The following is a 13,679-nucleotide window of genomic DNA, read 5'->3' as shown; positions in this document are numbered from 1 at the left end:
CTGTTTGATCTTCTTCATCACTCGATAACTAAGTATTTTCTTCATTTTCTTCATCAACTTTCTCGTTAGGATTTCTTGGTTGAACATCAACAAATTCTTCATAATTTTCTTGTTCTTTGGAATTTCCTTCATCATTTCTTTCTGAAAATTCATCAATTTTCACATTTGCACTTTCCACTATTTTGTTAGATGATTTGATCAGACATTTAAATGCTTTACTTCTAGAAGAATAACCAAGAAATGTTCCTTCCTCGCTTTTCTGATCAAACTTTCCATTTCTGTCATCTTTGTGAACATAGCATCTACTTCCAAAGATTTTAAAATAACTTACATTAGGTTTCTTGTCATACTAAATTTCATATGGTGTCTTCATAGTTCCTTTCTTCAATTGTACTCGGTTCAGGGTGTAAACTGCAGTGCTTATTGCTTCTCTCCAAAATGTTTGAGGTACCCTCTTTTCAATCATCAAGGTTCTAACACAATCTACAATAGATCTATTTCTTCTCTCAGCTATCCCATTTTGCTGTGGAGTTCTCGGTGCAAATACTTGCCTTTTATACCATGATCATTGCAGAATAAGTTAAATTCATCAAAAGTGAACTCTCCTCCTCTATCAGATCTAAGACATTTCAGTTGTCTTCCTCTTTCATTTTCAACTCTTTCCTTGTACCATTTAAACATTTGAAAAGCTCCTAATTTTTCTTTTAAAAACATAACCGACATCATCCTTGAGTAATCATCCACAAATGATATGAAATATTTATCACCATAATAACTTTGAACTTTCATGGGACCACAAAGATCAGTGTGTACAAGATCTAGATTTCCTTTGGAAGTGTAGGACTTACTTGTAAAGCTTGATCTTGTCATCTTACCCATCTGGCATCCTCGGCATATTGCATTCTCAGGTTTTTCCAAGCTCGATAGACCTCTTACTCGGTGCTTCTTACTTATTTTGATCAGATTATCAAAATTTATATGACAAAACCTTTCATGCCATAACCAGGTATCTTCTATTTTTGCATATAGACATTTGTTCTAAGTTGAGTCAAGATGAAATGTATTACCTCTTGTTTGAGTCCCGGTAGCAGCTAGCTTTCCATGCTTGTCATGAACTTTGACAATTCCCTTCTGAAATTCTATTCGGTATCTTGTATTGTTTAGCTGTGCTACACTCAACAAATTGTACTTCAAACCTTCAACCCAATATACATCATTACATTTAGCATTGTCAAGAAGTGTGATAGAACCTTTACCTTTCACCGGACATGGTGCATCATTACCAAATCTTACATAACCTCCATCATAATCTTCTAATTTAACAAACTTGTGTTTATCACCTGTCATGTGATGAGAGCATCCACTGTCTATGATCCAAGAATCATTATTATTTATGTGACATATTAGGGATTTTTCTTCATACCTTTCTTCATTTGATCCATCTTTAATAACCACATAAACAACTTCCTCTGTTTCAATTTCATCAGATTTATCATCGTTGGATTCGTCATCAGCTACTAGGCATGTCTTTCTATCTCTCCTTCTGAAGTCTCGGTGTCCTCTGTAGTGATTGTCTTTCTGTCTGTCTTCTCAGTATTCTCTCTTTTCACTAGATTCTTTGTCAAGGCAGTTAGAAGCCATATGTCCTATTTTATCACAATTGAAACATTTCAGAGGTAGCTTTCCTTTATACTTACCTTTGCCTCTCGGTAACCTTCTGGCCAATAGTGCTTCAAACTTTTCTTGCTTTCTGATTTCCTCATACAGTTTGTGTACTTCTTCCATGTTTTTACAAAATGTCTCAATTGCTCCACTATGATTTCCTTCAGAATACTTATTCATTCTATCATTATAGTCATTAGATTCACCAAGATGAAAAGAACTGAATGTAGATTCAACTTTATTTACCGAAGACCCACTATTATCAAAATTACTTAACTCAAATGCATGTAGCTTACCAATAGTGGCATCCAAAGAGACTGGCATGTTTGGTACAGACCTTAATTCCTTGATTGCAGAGACTTGAATGGCATAAGCAGGTAGAAGGGTTCTCAACAACTTACTTGTTACATCCTTTTCTTCAATAGTTCCTCTTTCTCCTTTAATTTGATTGACAATTTCCTTTAACCTTGTACTGTATTGTGTTATGTTCTCACCTTCATTCATTCTAATGGATTCAAGTTTTCCTCTTAGACTATCTACTTTTGCTCTTTGAACATGTTCATCACCACCATACACAGATATGAGCTTAGACCACAACGCCTTTGCATTATTATAGCCTTCTAGATCATTAAACTTTGAGTCATTAATGTAGATATTATTTCAATCATAGCTTGAATATGTTCTTGCTTTGCCTTTATCTCTTCCATTGTCATCGGGTTGGTGCTAGGTGCTATGTAATCATTCTCTAGATAATATGTTGTATATTCTCCAATTCTTGATAAATGCAGCTTCATCCTTTTCTGCCATGTGGAGAAACTTGACTTGCTTAGCTTTGGTGCATCCCTTTTATACATCCTTGGATCTTGCCTCAAGTACCTTTAAACTTTTCTTTTGGAGTCCAAAGCTCTGATACCAATTGTAAAGCTTTGATGCCAATAGTTAATAAGATGAGAGGGGGGCGGTGAATCATGCAAACTTAATCTTCAATATATTCAACAAATTCAACCTTGGTAGCTTATACTTCAGAATATATAGCCAAAACTGTAAAACATTCAAACTCATGAACAAATAACATCACAGCACATATAACACCAGATTTAATGTGGAAAACCAAATAGGGAAAAACCACTATGGGATTTCAGACCCACTAAGAAATATACTCTTCTAGAGTATGCTCGGTTAAAAGAAAATCATGTTAAAGATTACAAACACATTGCTAGATGTGACCCAATTAAGGGATTTCCCTCAGATCTGTTAGAATCTTGCACTTTGTTAGAAGTGACCTTGTTAAAGGATTTCAAACACTCAACTAGAATGTTACCTTGCTAGAGGATTTACAAATAAGACTGTTAAGTCCACTCGGTTAAGATATTTCATGTCACTTACAAAATAAATAACAGTAATAAAATATATCTGCAACTTCACATCTGAAATGCTAAAGCAGATTCTATTTGCTCAAAACAATCTTGTCATAAGACTTATCTTGTCCCTTGTTGGGCTTGTTGGGCTTCTCAATCTGTTCTACAATCAGATCTTCAAGCTTTTGTGCTCGGTGAACATTACTGTAGCATCATTGTGCATACATTTGCTCGCATTCATTGTTCATCAACAATTCCTTATTTATAAACAATTTCTAACCGCTTAATCTCCTTGATCACATTTCCCATGATTAATCTTAGCCATCATATCATCAAACTTGACTAGGTTCAATGTATCCTTCGATTTGAAAAATGCTTTACCTCGCCTTGGAACTTGCATTCCTTCCTTGGAACTTGTGCTAGGTTATTGTGGTTCAATCTGTGATGTAGATCTTCCTCTTGATTTTCCATTGCCGTAGATCCTTAAAAAACTTCTTACGCAACATACCAATCATTTATTCAACTCTAGCTCATCAACATCCTTCATTAAATAATGCTTTTATTCATCCAATGCGATCTATTATAACTCGATTGTTACTTGGTTAATACTGAAATTCACTCGGTAGACATTCTGCCTTCTTTAATCGATATCGATAACCTTAGGGTTTACCGACTAGGTACCTTAGGGTTTACCAACTAGGTTCTTTGCTCAGTGACATAGTATAGTATTAAACTTATAATCAACAACATATGTAGGATATCAAAACAACATGATCTCATCATTGTCTAACTCGGTAATAGTTGCCCATTGAATAACTTATTTCTCCCCTTCATTATCACATTCTTTCTGTGTCACTTACTGACCTCTTAATACTCATCAAAACATACTTCTCAAGATATGGCAACATCATACTAAATCAGAAAATCAATTTCTTGACATCAATGACAAAATAATATTATTAAGATAGTAATCATCCTTGTTCTGTTATATCAATAATCTCCAACAACCTTCTCAATATCCTTATTGAAATGCCAACAATCTCCTTTCTATTGAAATACCAACAATAAGGCCTCAAATAGGGCTACTAAAAAAAGTGCAAATATGTGCAAAATGCAGACCTAACCTCAAGACCTCCCAAGGAGACTTCACAAATGCATCAAACTTGATTTGAAGAGGATGTAAATAGACACATGGCTGAAAACGCACTCTTAGAAATGAGGGGCCATTTTCAAAAAGCAGGGGCCCATATTTGCTTTGGGCCCCCGAGGCAAAAACTAATGGGGGCCCGAGGTGAAACTAAATGGGCCCCCATTTTATTCTCAAACGGGGACCCGCTTGAAAATGAAACGGGGTCCCGTTTTTAAAAAATGGGCCCCCATTTTTAAATCCGATGTTACCCATTTTTTTCGTGTGCATTTTGTCATTTTTGGACAATAACAGTAATTTTAGGAACGAGCCCCCATTTTGAAAACAGGGGCCCATTTTGTGGAAGTTGATTCCACAACCTACCACTTGCCTTGGGATTAGGTTTGAGATAGGCCTGGGATGGCCACACCTGAGACCTACAAATTCAAATCTCCATGAATGAAAGCACAAATATGAACTTCTGAAATAGTTTACGTGTTTCTAATTAGAGAATTTTAATACGAAATTAAAACCCATTTCAGATTATATTGTTGAGATTCTAAATATATAAATTTATTTAAAAATAGATTATTTTAACTATTTTTCATTTAATGTATACTAAATCGGGTCAATAAACTTGAAATATTAACTAATTTTGTTAATTTAATAACTTTTTTATTATAATGAATTTTGAAAAAAAAATTATGTCATCAATCTACACAAAATTCTTTTCTATTTTAAAAAAAAATTAAAAAATATTAAGTTTACGTCAAATTATGTGGGTCGTACACGTCAAATTTTTAAAAAGATAATTATGGTCATTAAAAAATTAATAAAAAAAATATTTAAAAAAAAATACAGAAAAATATGCTCATCAATCTTCAATGTGTTACAAACCATTTCCCAAAACGGTTTGAAAAAATAATTTTAATTCTGTCAAAAAGTGTGGGTCGTACACATGCATGGTATGGTCCTGAAACAGGCATTTTTAAAACATAGTTTTGAGAATTCCATTGAAAAAGTTATTTTTTATTATGTGGGTATTAAAATAAATTACATATTTGGAAAGTAGACTCAGAGGGATATCTTTTATATCACTGATTTTTTCCAAGATTCAATCTCCAAGTGTTTCAAAATTTAAGCTCAAATGAGACAAAACCTGAAAAATCAGAGAAAACACTTTCACTTTTTGACCAAAAAGTGGACTCATCTTCTTGCACTAACCCATTACTCAAACATCTTGTGAGATGATAACATTATTTGGGGATGGATCGTGTAGTTGATGTTTTGCATTGAAAAAATCATCTCCCCTATCATCACCTATGGTTGCATCCAAATCTCATGTTGAATCATTCATGGATTCTAATGATTCTTTGTAACTTAGTATATTGATATCAATTTTCTAGATCCATCTCATTCAAATAAGTTTCTACAATACATATCATCCTTGTTTATAGAGTCTTTCCTTACAAATTTGGAAGAAAAAATTCATCTCTTATTTAATGATAGTTTTGATGGAGTTTCCTTGGCATGATATTATTTGGATCTTATTCTTCTTCATTTGTCTCTTATTTTCTAATAGTTTGACACTAGCTTGGAGATCTTTGATTATCACTAAAAGAAAACATTTTAGAATTTATTATCTTTGGATATTGTCTAGGCAATTTATATACATGCACCGTGTTTCTTCCATCTTCTAAGTATCAAGAATGGGAAGGTATCTTGTGCATATATGTGGTTCTATTTCTTCCTAAGGGAGGAAATGTTATCCAACAATTGTGGACCAACTTCAACATCTAGTGTCAAACATCTAACAACATTTCAAGAGATAAGTTTAGGAGAAGTTATATTGTTTCTCTTCATCTTGGTTTTGGGATGGAACATTTCAAGTGACATTTGGTTATTTTGTTCTTACCTTTTGGGGGGATCACATACACATTTACTCTTTTATCTTTGGCGTGAGGTAATATGCAAGCTAGGCCTTTTATGATTATTGCACCAAACATGGTATTCATCATAAACATTGCGGTCCCTACACTCCTTAGAAGAATGGTATCATTGAAATAAATAATAGATCACTCAAGAATATTACATATTATATTTGTTAGTCATAGTCTATGGCTCAATCCTTTTGGGCTAAAGCAATCAATTATGCCAACTATGTTTATTGTTGCACTCCCCATAATGCAATTCAAAATATAACTCAAAGTAAGGCTTGGTCCAATATCAAAACTAATATTTTTTATGTTCAAGTTATTTGATATTGATATAAATTTATTTGTGTAAGGAGATGGAGAAGAAGAACCAACTAAACATTTTTTCTAGTTGTTGTGAGGATGTGAAGGATTGTTAGTTGTTTAATCCAAATACTAGAAATGCCTAATTTTGCAAATATGTTCAATTTGATGATTATTTCACACAAATGGGTCATTCATACACTTCTTCTTCATTACCTACTTGTCCTTAATCTTTTAAGGAAACATTTACACTTTATGATACCTCAAATAATTGTCTTGTTCCACCATCTCTACCACCTAGACCACCAAATTTGTATCCTACTACATGTATTTTTTATTAGGATAAACAAGTTTTGAGGGGACCAGAAACCCCGTACAATAGGTTTTGAAGGGACCTCAAACCCTCAGATTTTTCACGGATCTGGAACCAACAAAGGAATGCTGCAAATAGATACAAAAAAGATAAATAGTAGTGTAAAGCGGAAAATCGCAATCGAACCCTAGTTGCTCTCCCCTCTTCCAACTCCGAGGAGAGAGAAGGGAGGTTTGCTAGGGTTGATGGTTTTCACTTAAGGGAGAGACTTTACATTCAAAAGAGGGGTTGAAACCCACAAGATCCAATCCCACACAAGGCAAGATTGGATGCTAAATGTGTTTCAAGGGGTTAAGACAGCAAGGCTACCCTCTTTTGTAAAGAATGTGCATAGGAGAATTAAGCTAGGAATGCATAGAAAGTGACAAAGATTCACTTTATAAACTGAGATAGGGATATAGGATGAAGCTACGGACCTGGAATTAGCAGTAAAATGTCGATACGGCGCTGTCCTACAAATTTGAGCAAAAGTTGTTGGGACGATGGCGCCCGGCGCCACGGTCCTCCGAAAAATCCGCGAAACGAAGGGGGATCTGTTCGTCTCTGCACAAGGATTCCAGATCTTCAATTTCAGCCGCATACCTGCAACCTACACACAGAAAAGCAAAGACGATTGGGGGGTTAGGGATTAGGGGTTTTCCTTTAGGTCAAACCCCGGTTTTGGAATTAACCAAGAAATGAGAAATGCTGTAAATGTAAATGACTGTAAAACAAGTACTAATACCTTGTTCTAAGGATGTTTGTATCCTTATGTGCGAAGGTATAGATGTTGTTGTTGTTGTAGTGTTGTATGTTGTATGTAGCATGTAGTAAGTGATCTCCTCTTCAATGGTTGAATCCTTGATTTGAATGCAACACTTGGCCTTGAATGGAGACTTAGAAGGAATGCTTAAATGCTTGAATGCTTGAATGCTTGAATATAGTTTCCATGCTTGTACCGTCATGTATATGTCTTACCCAAATGGGAGAGGAAAATGTAGTTTATATACTTGTCAATTAGGGCTGATAGACTGATTTTCCCGACCTTAGGCCGACCAGGAAAGTTAATTTTCCAATTTGCAAACATAAAGACCCGAAGTCCAAAAGAGACCGGGCCCAAAATAGGACCCAGGGACCAGGGCGCTGGGCGCCATGGAAGGACCAGGGCGCTGGGCGCTCTGGTCCCACCTCCCGGGACAGCAGGGTGCAAGGAGGTTCAGGCCAGGGTACTTGAAAAATGCAGTTTTTGGTGTTGTGGGCAAGTTTCAGGGTCTCCATTTTGGTTGCGTGTTGCGTCGCCATCGTGAAGACCGAAATGCAGTCGAAATTGCAAGTGTCGCAATTTTAGGACGCTACATTTAGCCCCCACTTTAGCGGGAGTATGTATGCTCATACTTCCGGTAAAGTACAAGGAAACAACATTGAAAGACTTTCACCACGTCAAGGAGGCAAGATACACCAAGCCCCCAGTGGACTAAGGATCTTACGACTTCGATTGACAAAGTAAAAGGGAAGATCATGAGGGAGAACCATGACTGTCAGTAGTAAGGTTCCCTCACTATGAGTCATGCAAAAGAAATACCAAAAATTTTCAAGGCAAAGCTAAGTTCGCCAAGAAATTTTCAAGTATTTCGAAAGGAGAGACAGGGTGTATGCCCCCCTATGTTAAAGCGATCGCACACGCCTCAACGGGGGTGATTGTTTTAACGTAGTGATACACATAAGAGATGAGAAAGGAAAGGAGCACGTTATCGCAAAGATTTAGCCCCCAAGTGTGAGATAAACCCAAGGATAATAGACACAAAACACAAAGCACGAGGTGACTTCTCTTTCCTTGGGGTCAGTATGCTGTATGATAAGTCATGTATATATATCATATGTATGTATGCATGATTGTTCTTCATTCCCCAATCAAGGAAGGTCACCTAGAAGAAGGGAACACGTGTCTTTTGAGTCAACATGAGAGAGACCAAAAGAGATCTCAATGCTTTGCATCGTCCTCAAGTAGACAACACTAAGGACGACAAATAGAAGAATGAGAATAACATATAGAAGAAGTAACAAAAGAGAGGGGGAGAGAATCTACTATGCTAATGTAACTAGTCTAGCACGTCATCTACCCCCCGATCTTGTTGATCAATGTTTCGGGAAGGCAGGGAACATGCTAGAGGAGGAACATCCAACACAGCAGATGGAGCTATCACAAGATCCAAACAAGGGCTATGTTCATGTTCCAAGCCACGTTGTTCTTGTCTAGGAGCTAGGATAAGTGCTCTAGAAAATTCGTTAGATAAATGGTGATCAACATCAACAAGTTCATATTCACTATCAGAAGCAAGAGGAGTAACATGTTCATCATGAATAACATTTTCATCTATATCATCATCAAGATTTATAAAAATAGGATCTTTAACTCACACAGGATCAAGACCATCATGCATCTTATGTTTAGGAGATTTAGGCTCAATGTCCGGCTGAGGAGAAAATGGAATAATGCTTGTTGAAGGTGTTTTTGGAGATTGTAAAATTTGAGAAGCAGCTACTTGAGCCCTAAGATGACGCTTTCGTCGGCGTTCACGTGCAGAACGATTACGTCTAGTCTTAGTAGGAAGTGGAGAAGATTGAGGAGGAGGAATGTTCTCATCCTTATCACTTGGGTGTTTAGGTTGTGGTCTCTTAGGCTGGATAATAGGAGAAGAAGGTGGTCTCTTCTCTCTATAAAAAGAAGCAGGAGGAACTGCTCCATATAAAGGAGGAATTTTTGGTCGAGGAGGTATAGGTCTACTTTTAGAAGGTTTATTAGGCATAGACATAGTCACATCCATAGGGATGGGTTGGGAATCTTCTTGAGGAAATATATTAGTTTTATCTTTCAAAGGAAGAACTTCCTTCTCAAGAACGATAGGAATATCAAGTTTAGGTGTTCTAGGTTCACTTAAAGATAGGATCATATCCGTTTTCCACTTTTGATAAGATTTGAAAAGATGATCACTTCGCGGAGGAAGAGATTGGAATTGTTTAGGCCAAAAGTAATCAATAGGAACACTAGAAGTTCTTTCAGCTGGTTTAAAGAGACTATGATTGACAGTAACAACTTCACCATTATGGGGAAATTTCAAGCATTTATGAATAGGAGAGGCAATAGCTTTCATGGAAGATAGCCAAGGATAGCCAAGCTTCACACGAAATTGTTCGGATGAAGGAATAATAGCAAAGTTCACATCAAGGGATTTATTATGGACCTCAATAGGTAATGTAATAGAACCAATTGCAGGAGAAGAAAATGCATCAAATAATTTCACAATCACATCTGTTTTGTCATAGATCACTTGATTCAATTGCAAAGTAAAAAGAAATTCCTCAGTAATAACATTAACCATGCACGAAGGATCAATAAGCACTCCACGGCAAGGTGTATTCTTGACTTTTGCAACTATGTATAAAGGACCATCAGGTGCCCTAATGGTTTCACTAGAATCAAATGTGATGGAAGGTTCTTTAGGATATTCTTGCTGCTCTACAAAGTTAATCACATTCGGAGTCATAGACACAAGACCATCAGATGAGAGAGAGGAATCATTAGCCTCAATCGCATTAGAGGTATGAGAAGTATGAGAAGGTAATGGATCAGTAAAAATCTGAAGATTTTGGTTAGGAGGAGCTACAGATGTGTTGCCTTTATCATTCACTCCAGAAACAGAGATAGTATTATTATCAATCAAATCTTGAATTTTACCCTTTAAAGAAAAACATTTTTCAGTATCATGCCCAGGCTGACGATGAAAGTGACAAAAAGCTTTGTTATCAAAATAAGGTGAAGTAATCTTTACAGGATCAATTTGTCTTATAGGAGGAAGAGTAAGCACATTTTGTTCCAATAACTTATTCATAATACTATGCAATGATTCATTCAAAGGAGTATACTTTCTTTCTTTCTTGAAAAACTTAGAAATAGGAGGCACACCTGATGTTGCATTCACATTGTTGTTGATGATGTTTTCATTGAATTTGATGGAATCTCTGTTCGGTTTAAACTTCCCAAATGGTTGTTGACTGCTATCACCCTTATCACTCGGAGCCATAGGATGTGATTGTTCCATTTGACTCACAGTCAGTTGATAATTGTGAAGAGTGGCACACAACTGTTGGAAAGAAGTAAACTCAGAAAATAGAAGTTTGTCTCGAATATCTTTTTGTAAATTAGAAATAAAGATTCTTTGAATATCATTGTCAGGCACTGGAAAAGAAATTTGAGCATACAAATGCTTATATCTACCAATGAAATCAGTCACTTTTTCTTTAACACCTTGTTTACAATGCATTAAATCAATCAAAGTAACTTTAGGACTTATATTGTTTTGAAATTGTTGAATGAAAGCATTTGCAAGTTGTTCGAAAGAAGTAATAGAATAAGAAGGCAACGAGCAATACCATTGTAGGGCTTTGTCTCTTAATGTTCTAGTAAACAGTTTCGCAAGCAACCTTTGGTCATAAGCAAAATCAGTACATATTGTTTGAAAAGTCTTAACATGTGTTAGAGGATCTCCTTTACCATTGTAAAGCTCCAAATGCGGGATTTCAACATGTTTAGGAGGGATAGCTCGAACAATGTCAAGAGAAAGCGGGCTCGCAACATCAAATGTGGGCACACTAAACTTAGATTGATTCATAGAGGCAATCTGTTGCTGTAAAGAAGAGACAGTTTGTGCAAGATTGTTAATGGTCGCTTCAGTCGAAGAATTCATATTAGATGTGTTAGATTGAGATGGAGGTGTTATGTTATTGAAAGAAGGTAGAGAATAAGGTGGTGGGACTCTATGATAGTCAATCATAGGGGACGATTGGACAAGAGGAACACTACAAGGAGGAATGGAATGGTTGAATGAATTGCCCCCTTGCGTCATGTTCATTTGTGGAGATGTAATAGGAACACTCATTGAAGGAATGAATGAAGAAGTCAGATTAAATGAAGGAATAGGGTTAATTGAAGAAGAGGGAGGATTGCCCCCATGACTAGTGATCACAGGGGGAATGTCTTGTATAGAAGTAGCCATTATGTTTGATGTAAAGGTAGGTATGCTAGCAATAGAAGTTGTCAAAGGAATAGAATGATTGACTTGTGTAGGAGGTTGTGTATAACCTAAAGATTCGGCACAACTCTTCATAGGCATCACATTCGAATTCACAATGTGTGAAATACCACGCAAAATATCAATTCCATTCTTATCACTTTGAAGCATATGTTTTAGACCCTCAATTAAAGGAAGAGCTTGACTATCAGGATACTCATGAGACATCCATTGGTGAAAATCGTCAAATTGGTTATCCAATTTCGAAAGTTGTTCTACAGAAACCTCATGGAGAGCTTCTTCATCATTAGGAGGATTAGAGGAATTACCCATGTCCTCGTTAAAAAGGCTACTCAAATTAGGTTCCATCTCCTCGGTAATTAAACCTCGGAAAGACTTAATTCTACGGCTTCGTCTAACAGGAATAGTGGAAGTAGGGCTTATTGTTGTAAAACTCATGCACTAGAAAGAGAGAGAAGATTTTGAATTTAGAGGTAGCAATTTTCAGTAAAATCAGCCAATCTTCTGGATTTAAGCTATTAAATGCAATCACAACAGTCTCCCGAAATTTCAGAAAAAATGTCTGGGACCGTGGCGCTCGGAGTGCAACACGGTCCTTGCAACTTTTTTCGAAATTTGCAGGGATGAAAGGTATGATGATTTTAAAGCTAATCTGAAAAAATTGAGTGATTTTACGATCTGTAGATAGGCCAAATTAAAGTTGCAAATTCAAAATTGAACCCTATTAAGATTGTCGAAAAATACAAAATTTGAATTTTGAAAAAGAGAGGGAAACTGAAATTTTGAATTTTATGATTTTAGAGGGAATGCCAAAAGCAATGCAAGTTTTGAAATTCAAAAATTGACTCAATTTCACGCAAAATTCAATTTTGAAAGCGGAAATCAAAGTTGTTGTAATTAAGCACTTAATTTCAAAAGTCACAAATTGCAAAAATTTGAATAAAGCACTGAAATTTCGAATGAATGCAAACACACTTTTCAGATTTATGACAGTAAGAACACAATTTTGACACAAGATTTTAATTTCAATGATTTTTGAATGATTAGAAGCCCTAAACCAAGCAATCACAAGACCAACTTTGACTGTAATTTTGAAAGTATTATAATTGATAAAATCAGCCAAAATTTTGGATTTTAGCAGAAAAATACAGTAAGATCTCGCTCCCGAAATTTCAGAAAAAATGTCGGGGACGATGGCGCTCGGAGTGCACACGGTCCTCGCAACTTTTTTCCAAATTTTCAGGGATGAAAGATATTGTGATTTTATTGCGGAATCCAAAGTTACAGCTGATTTGGAGATGTTTTGATCAGTGAAATTGTCGGACAAAGGTTGAATCAAGAGGGTTTCAAAAATTAGGGTTTTGACACTTAACCACTTAATTTTCAAAATTAAAGCACAAATATGAATTGATAATTTGTAATAGAAGGGCAGATCTGAAACAAGCATTAACAATTAAATATTTCACAAGTTCAATTTTCAAAAAGAAAATTTTAGGGTTTTTATGCAATCAACCTCTAAAATTTGCAAAAGATCAAACATGGAAATGTAATCAAGGAATCAATTTTCAGATCTAATCATGAATAATCAGAAAGGATGTTCACGTCGGGTTCACCAAAATGTAAAGCGGAAAATCACAATCGAACCCTAGTTGCTCTCCCCTCTTCCAACTCCGAGGAGAGAGAAGGGAGGTTCGCTAGGGTTGATGGTTTTCACTTAAGGGAGAGACTTTACATTCAAAAGAGGGGTTGAAACCCACAAGATCCAATCCCACACAAGGCAAGATTGGATGCTAAATGTGTTTCAAATGGTTAAGACAGCAAGGCTACCCTCTTTTGTAAAGAATGTGCATAGGA

The sequence above is a fragment of the Cryptomeria japonica genome, chromosome 1 (genome assembly GCF_030272615.1).
Source record: "Cryptomeria japonica chromosome 1, Sugi_1.0, whole genome shotgun sequence".
Taxonomy (NCBI): Eukaryota; Viridiplantae; Streptophyta; class Pinopsida; order Cupressales; family Cupressaceae; genus Cryptomeria; species Cryptomeria japonica.
Note: the sequence above shows the minus strand (reverse complement) of the source record.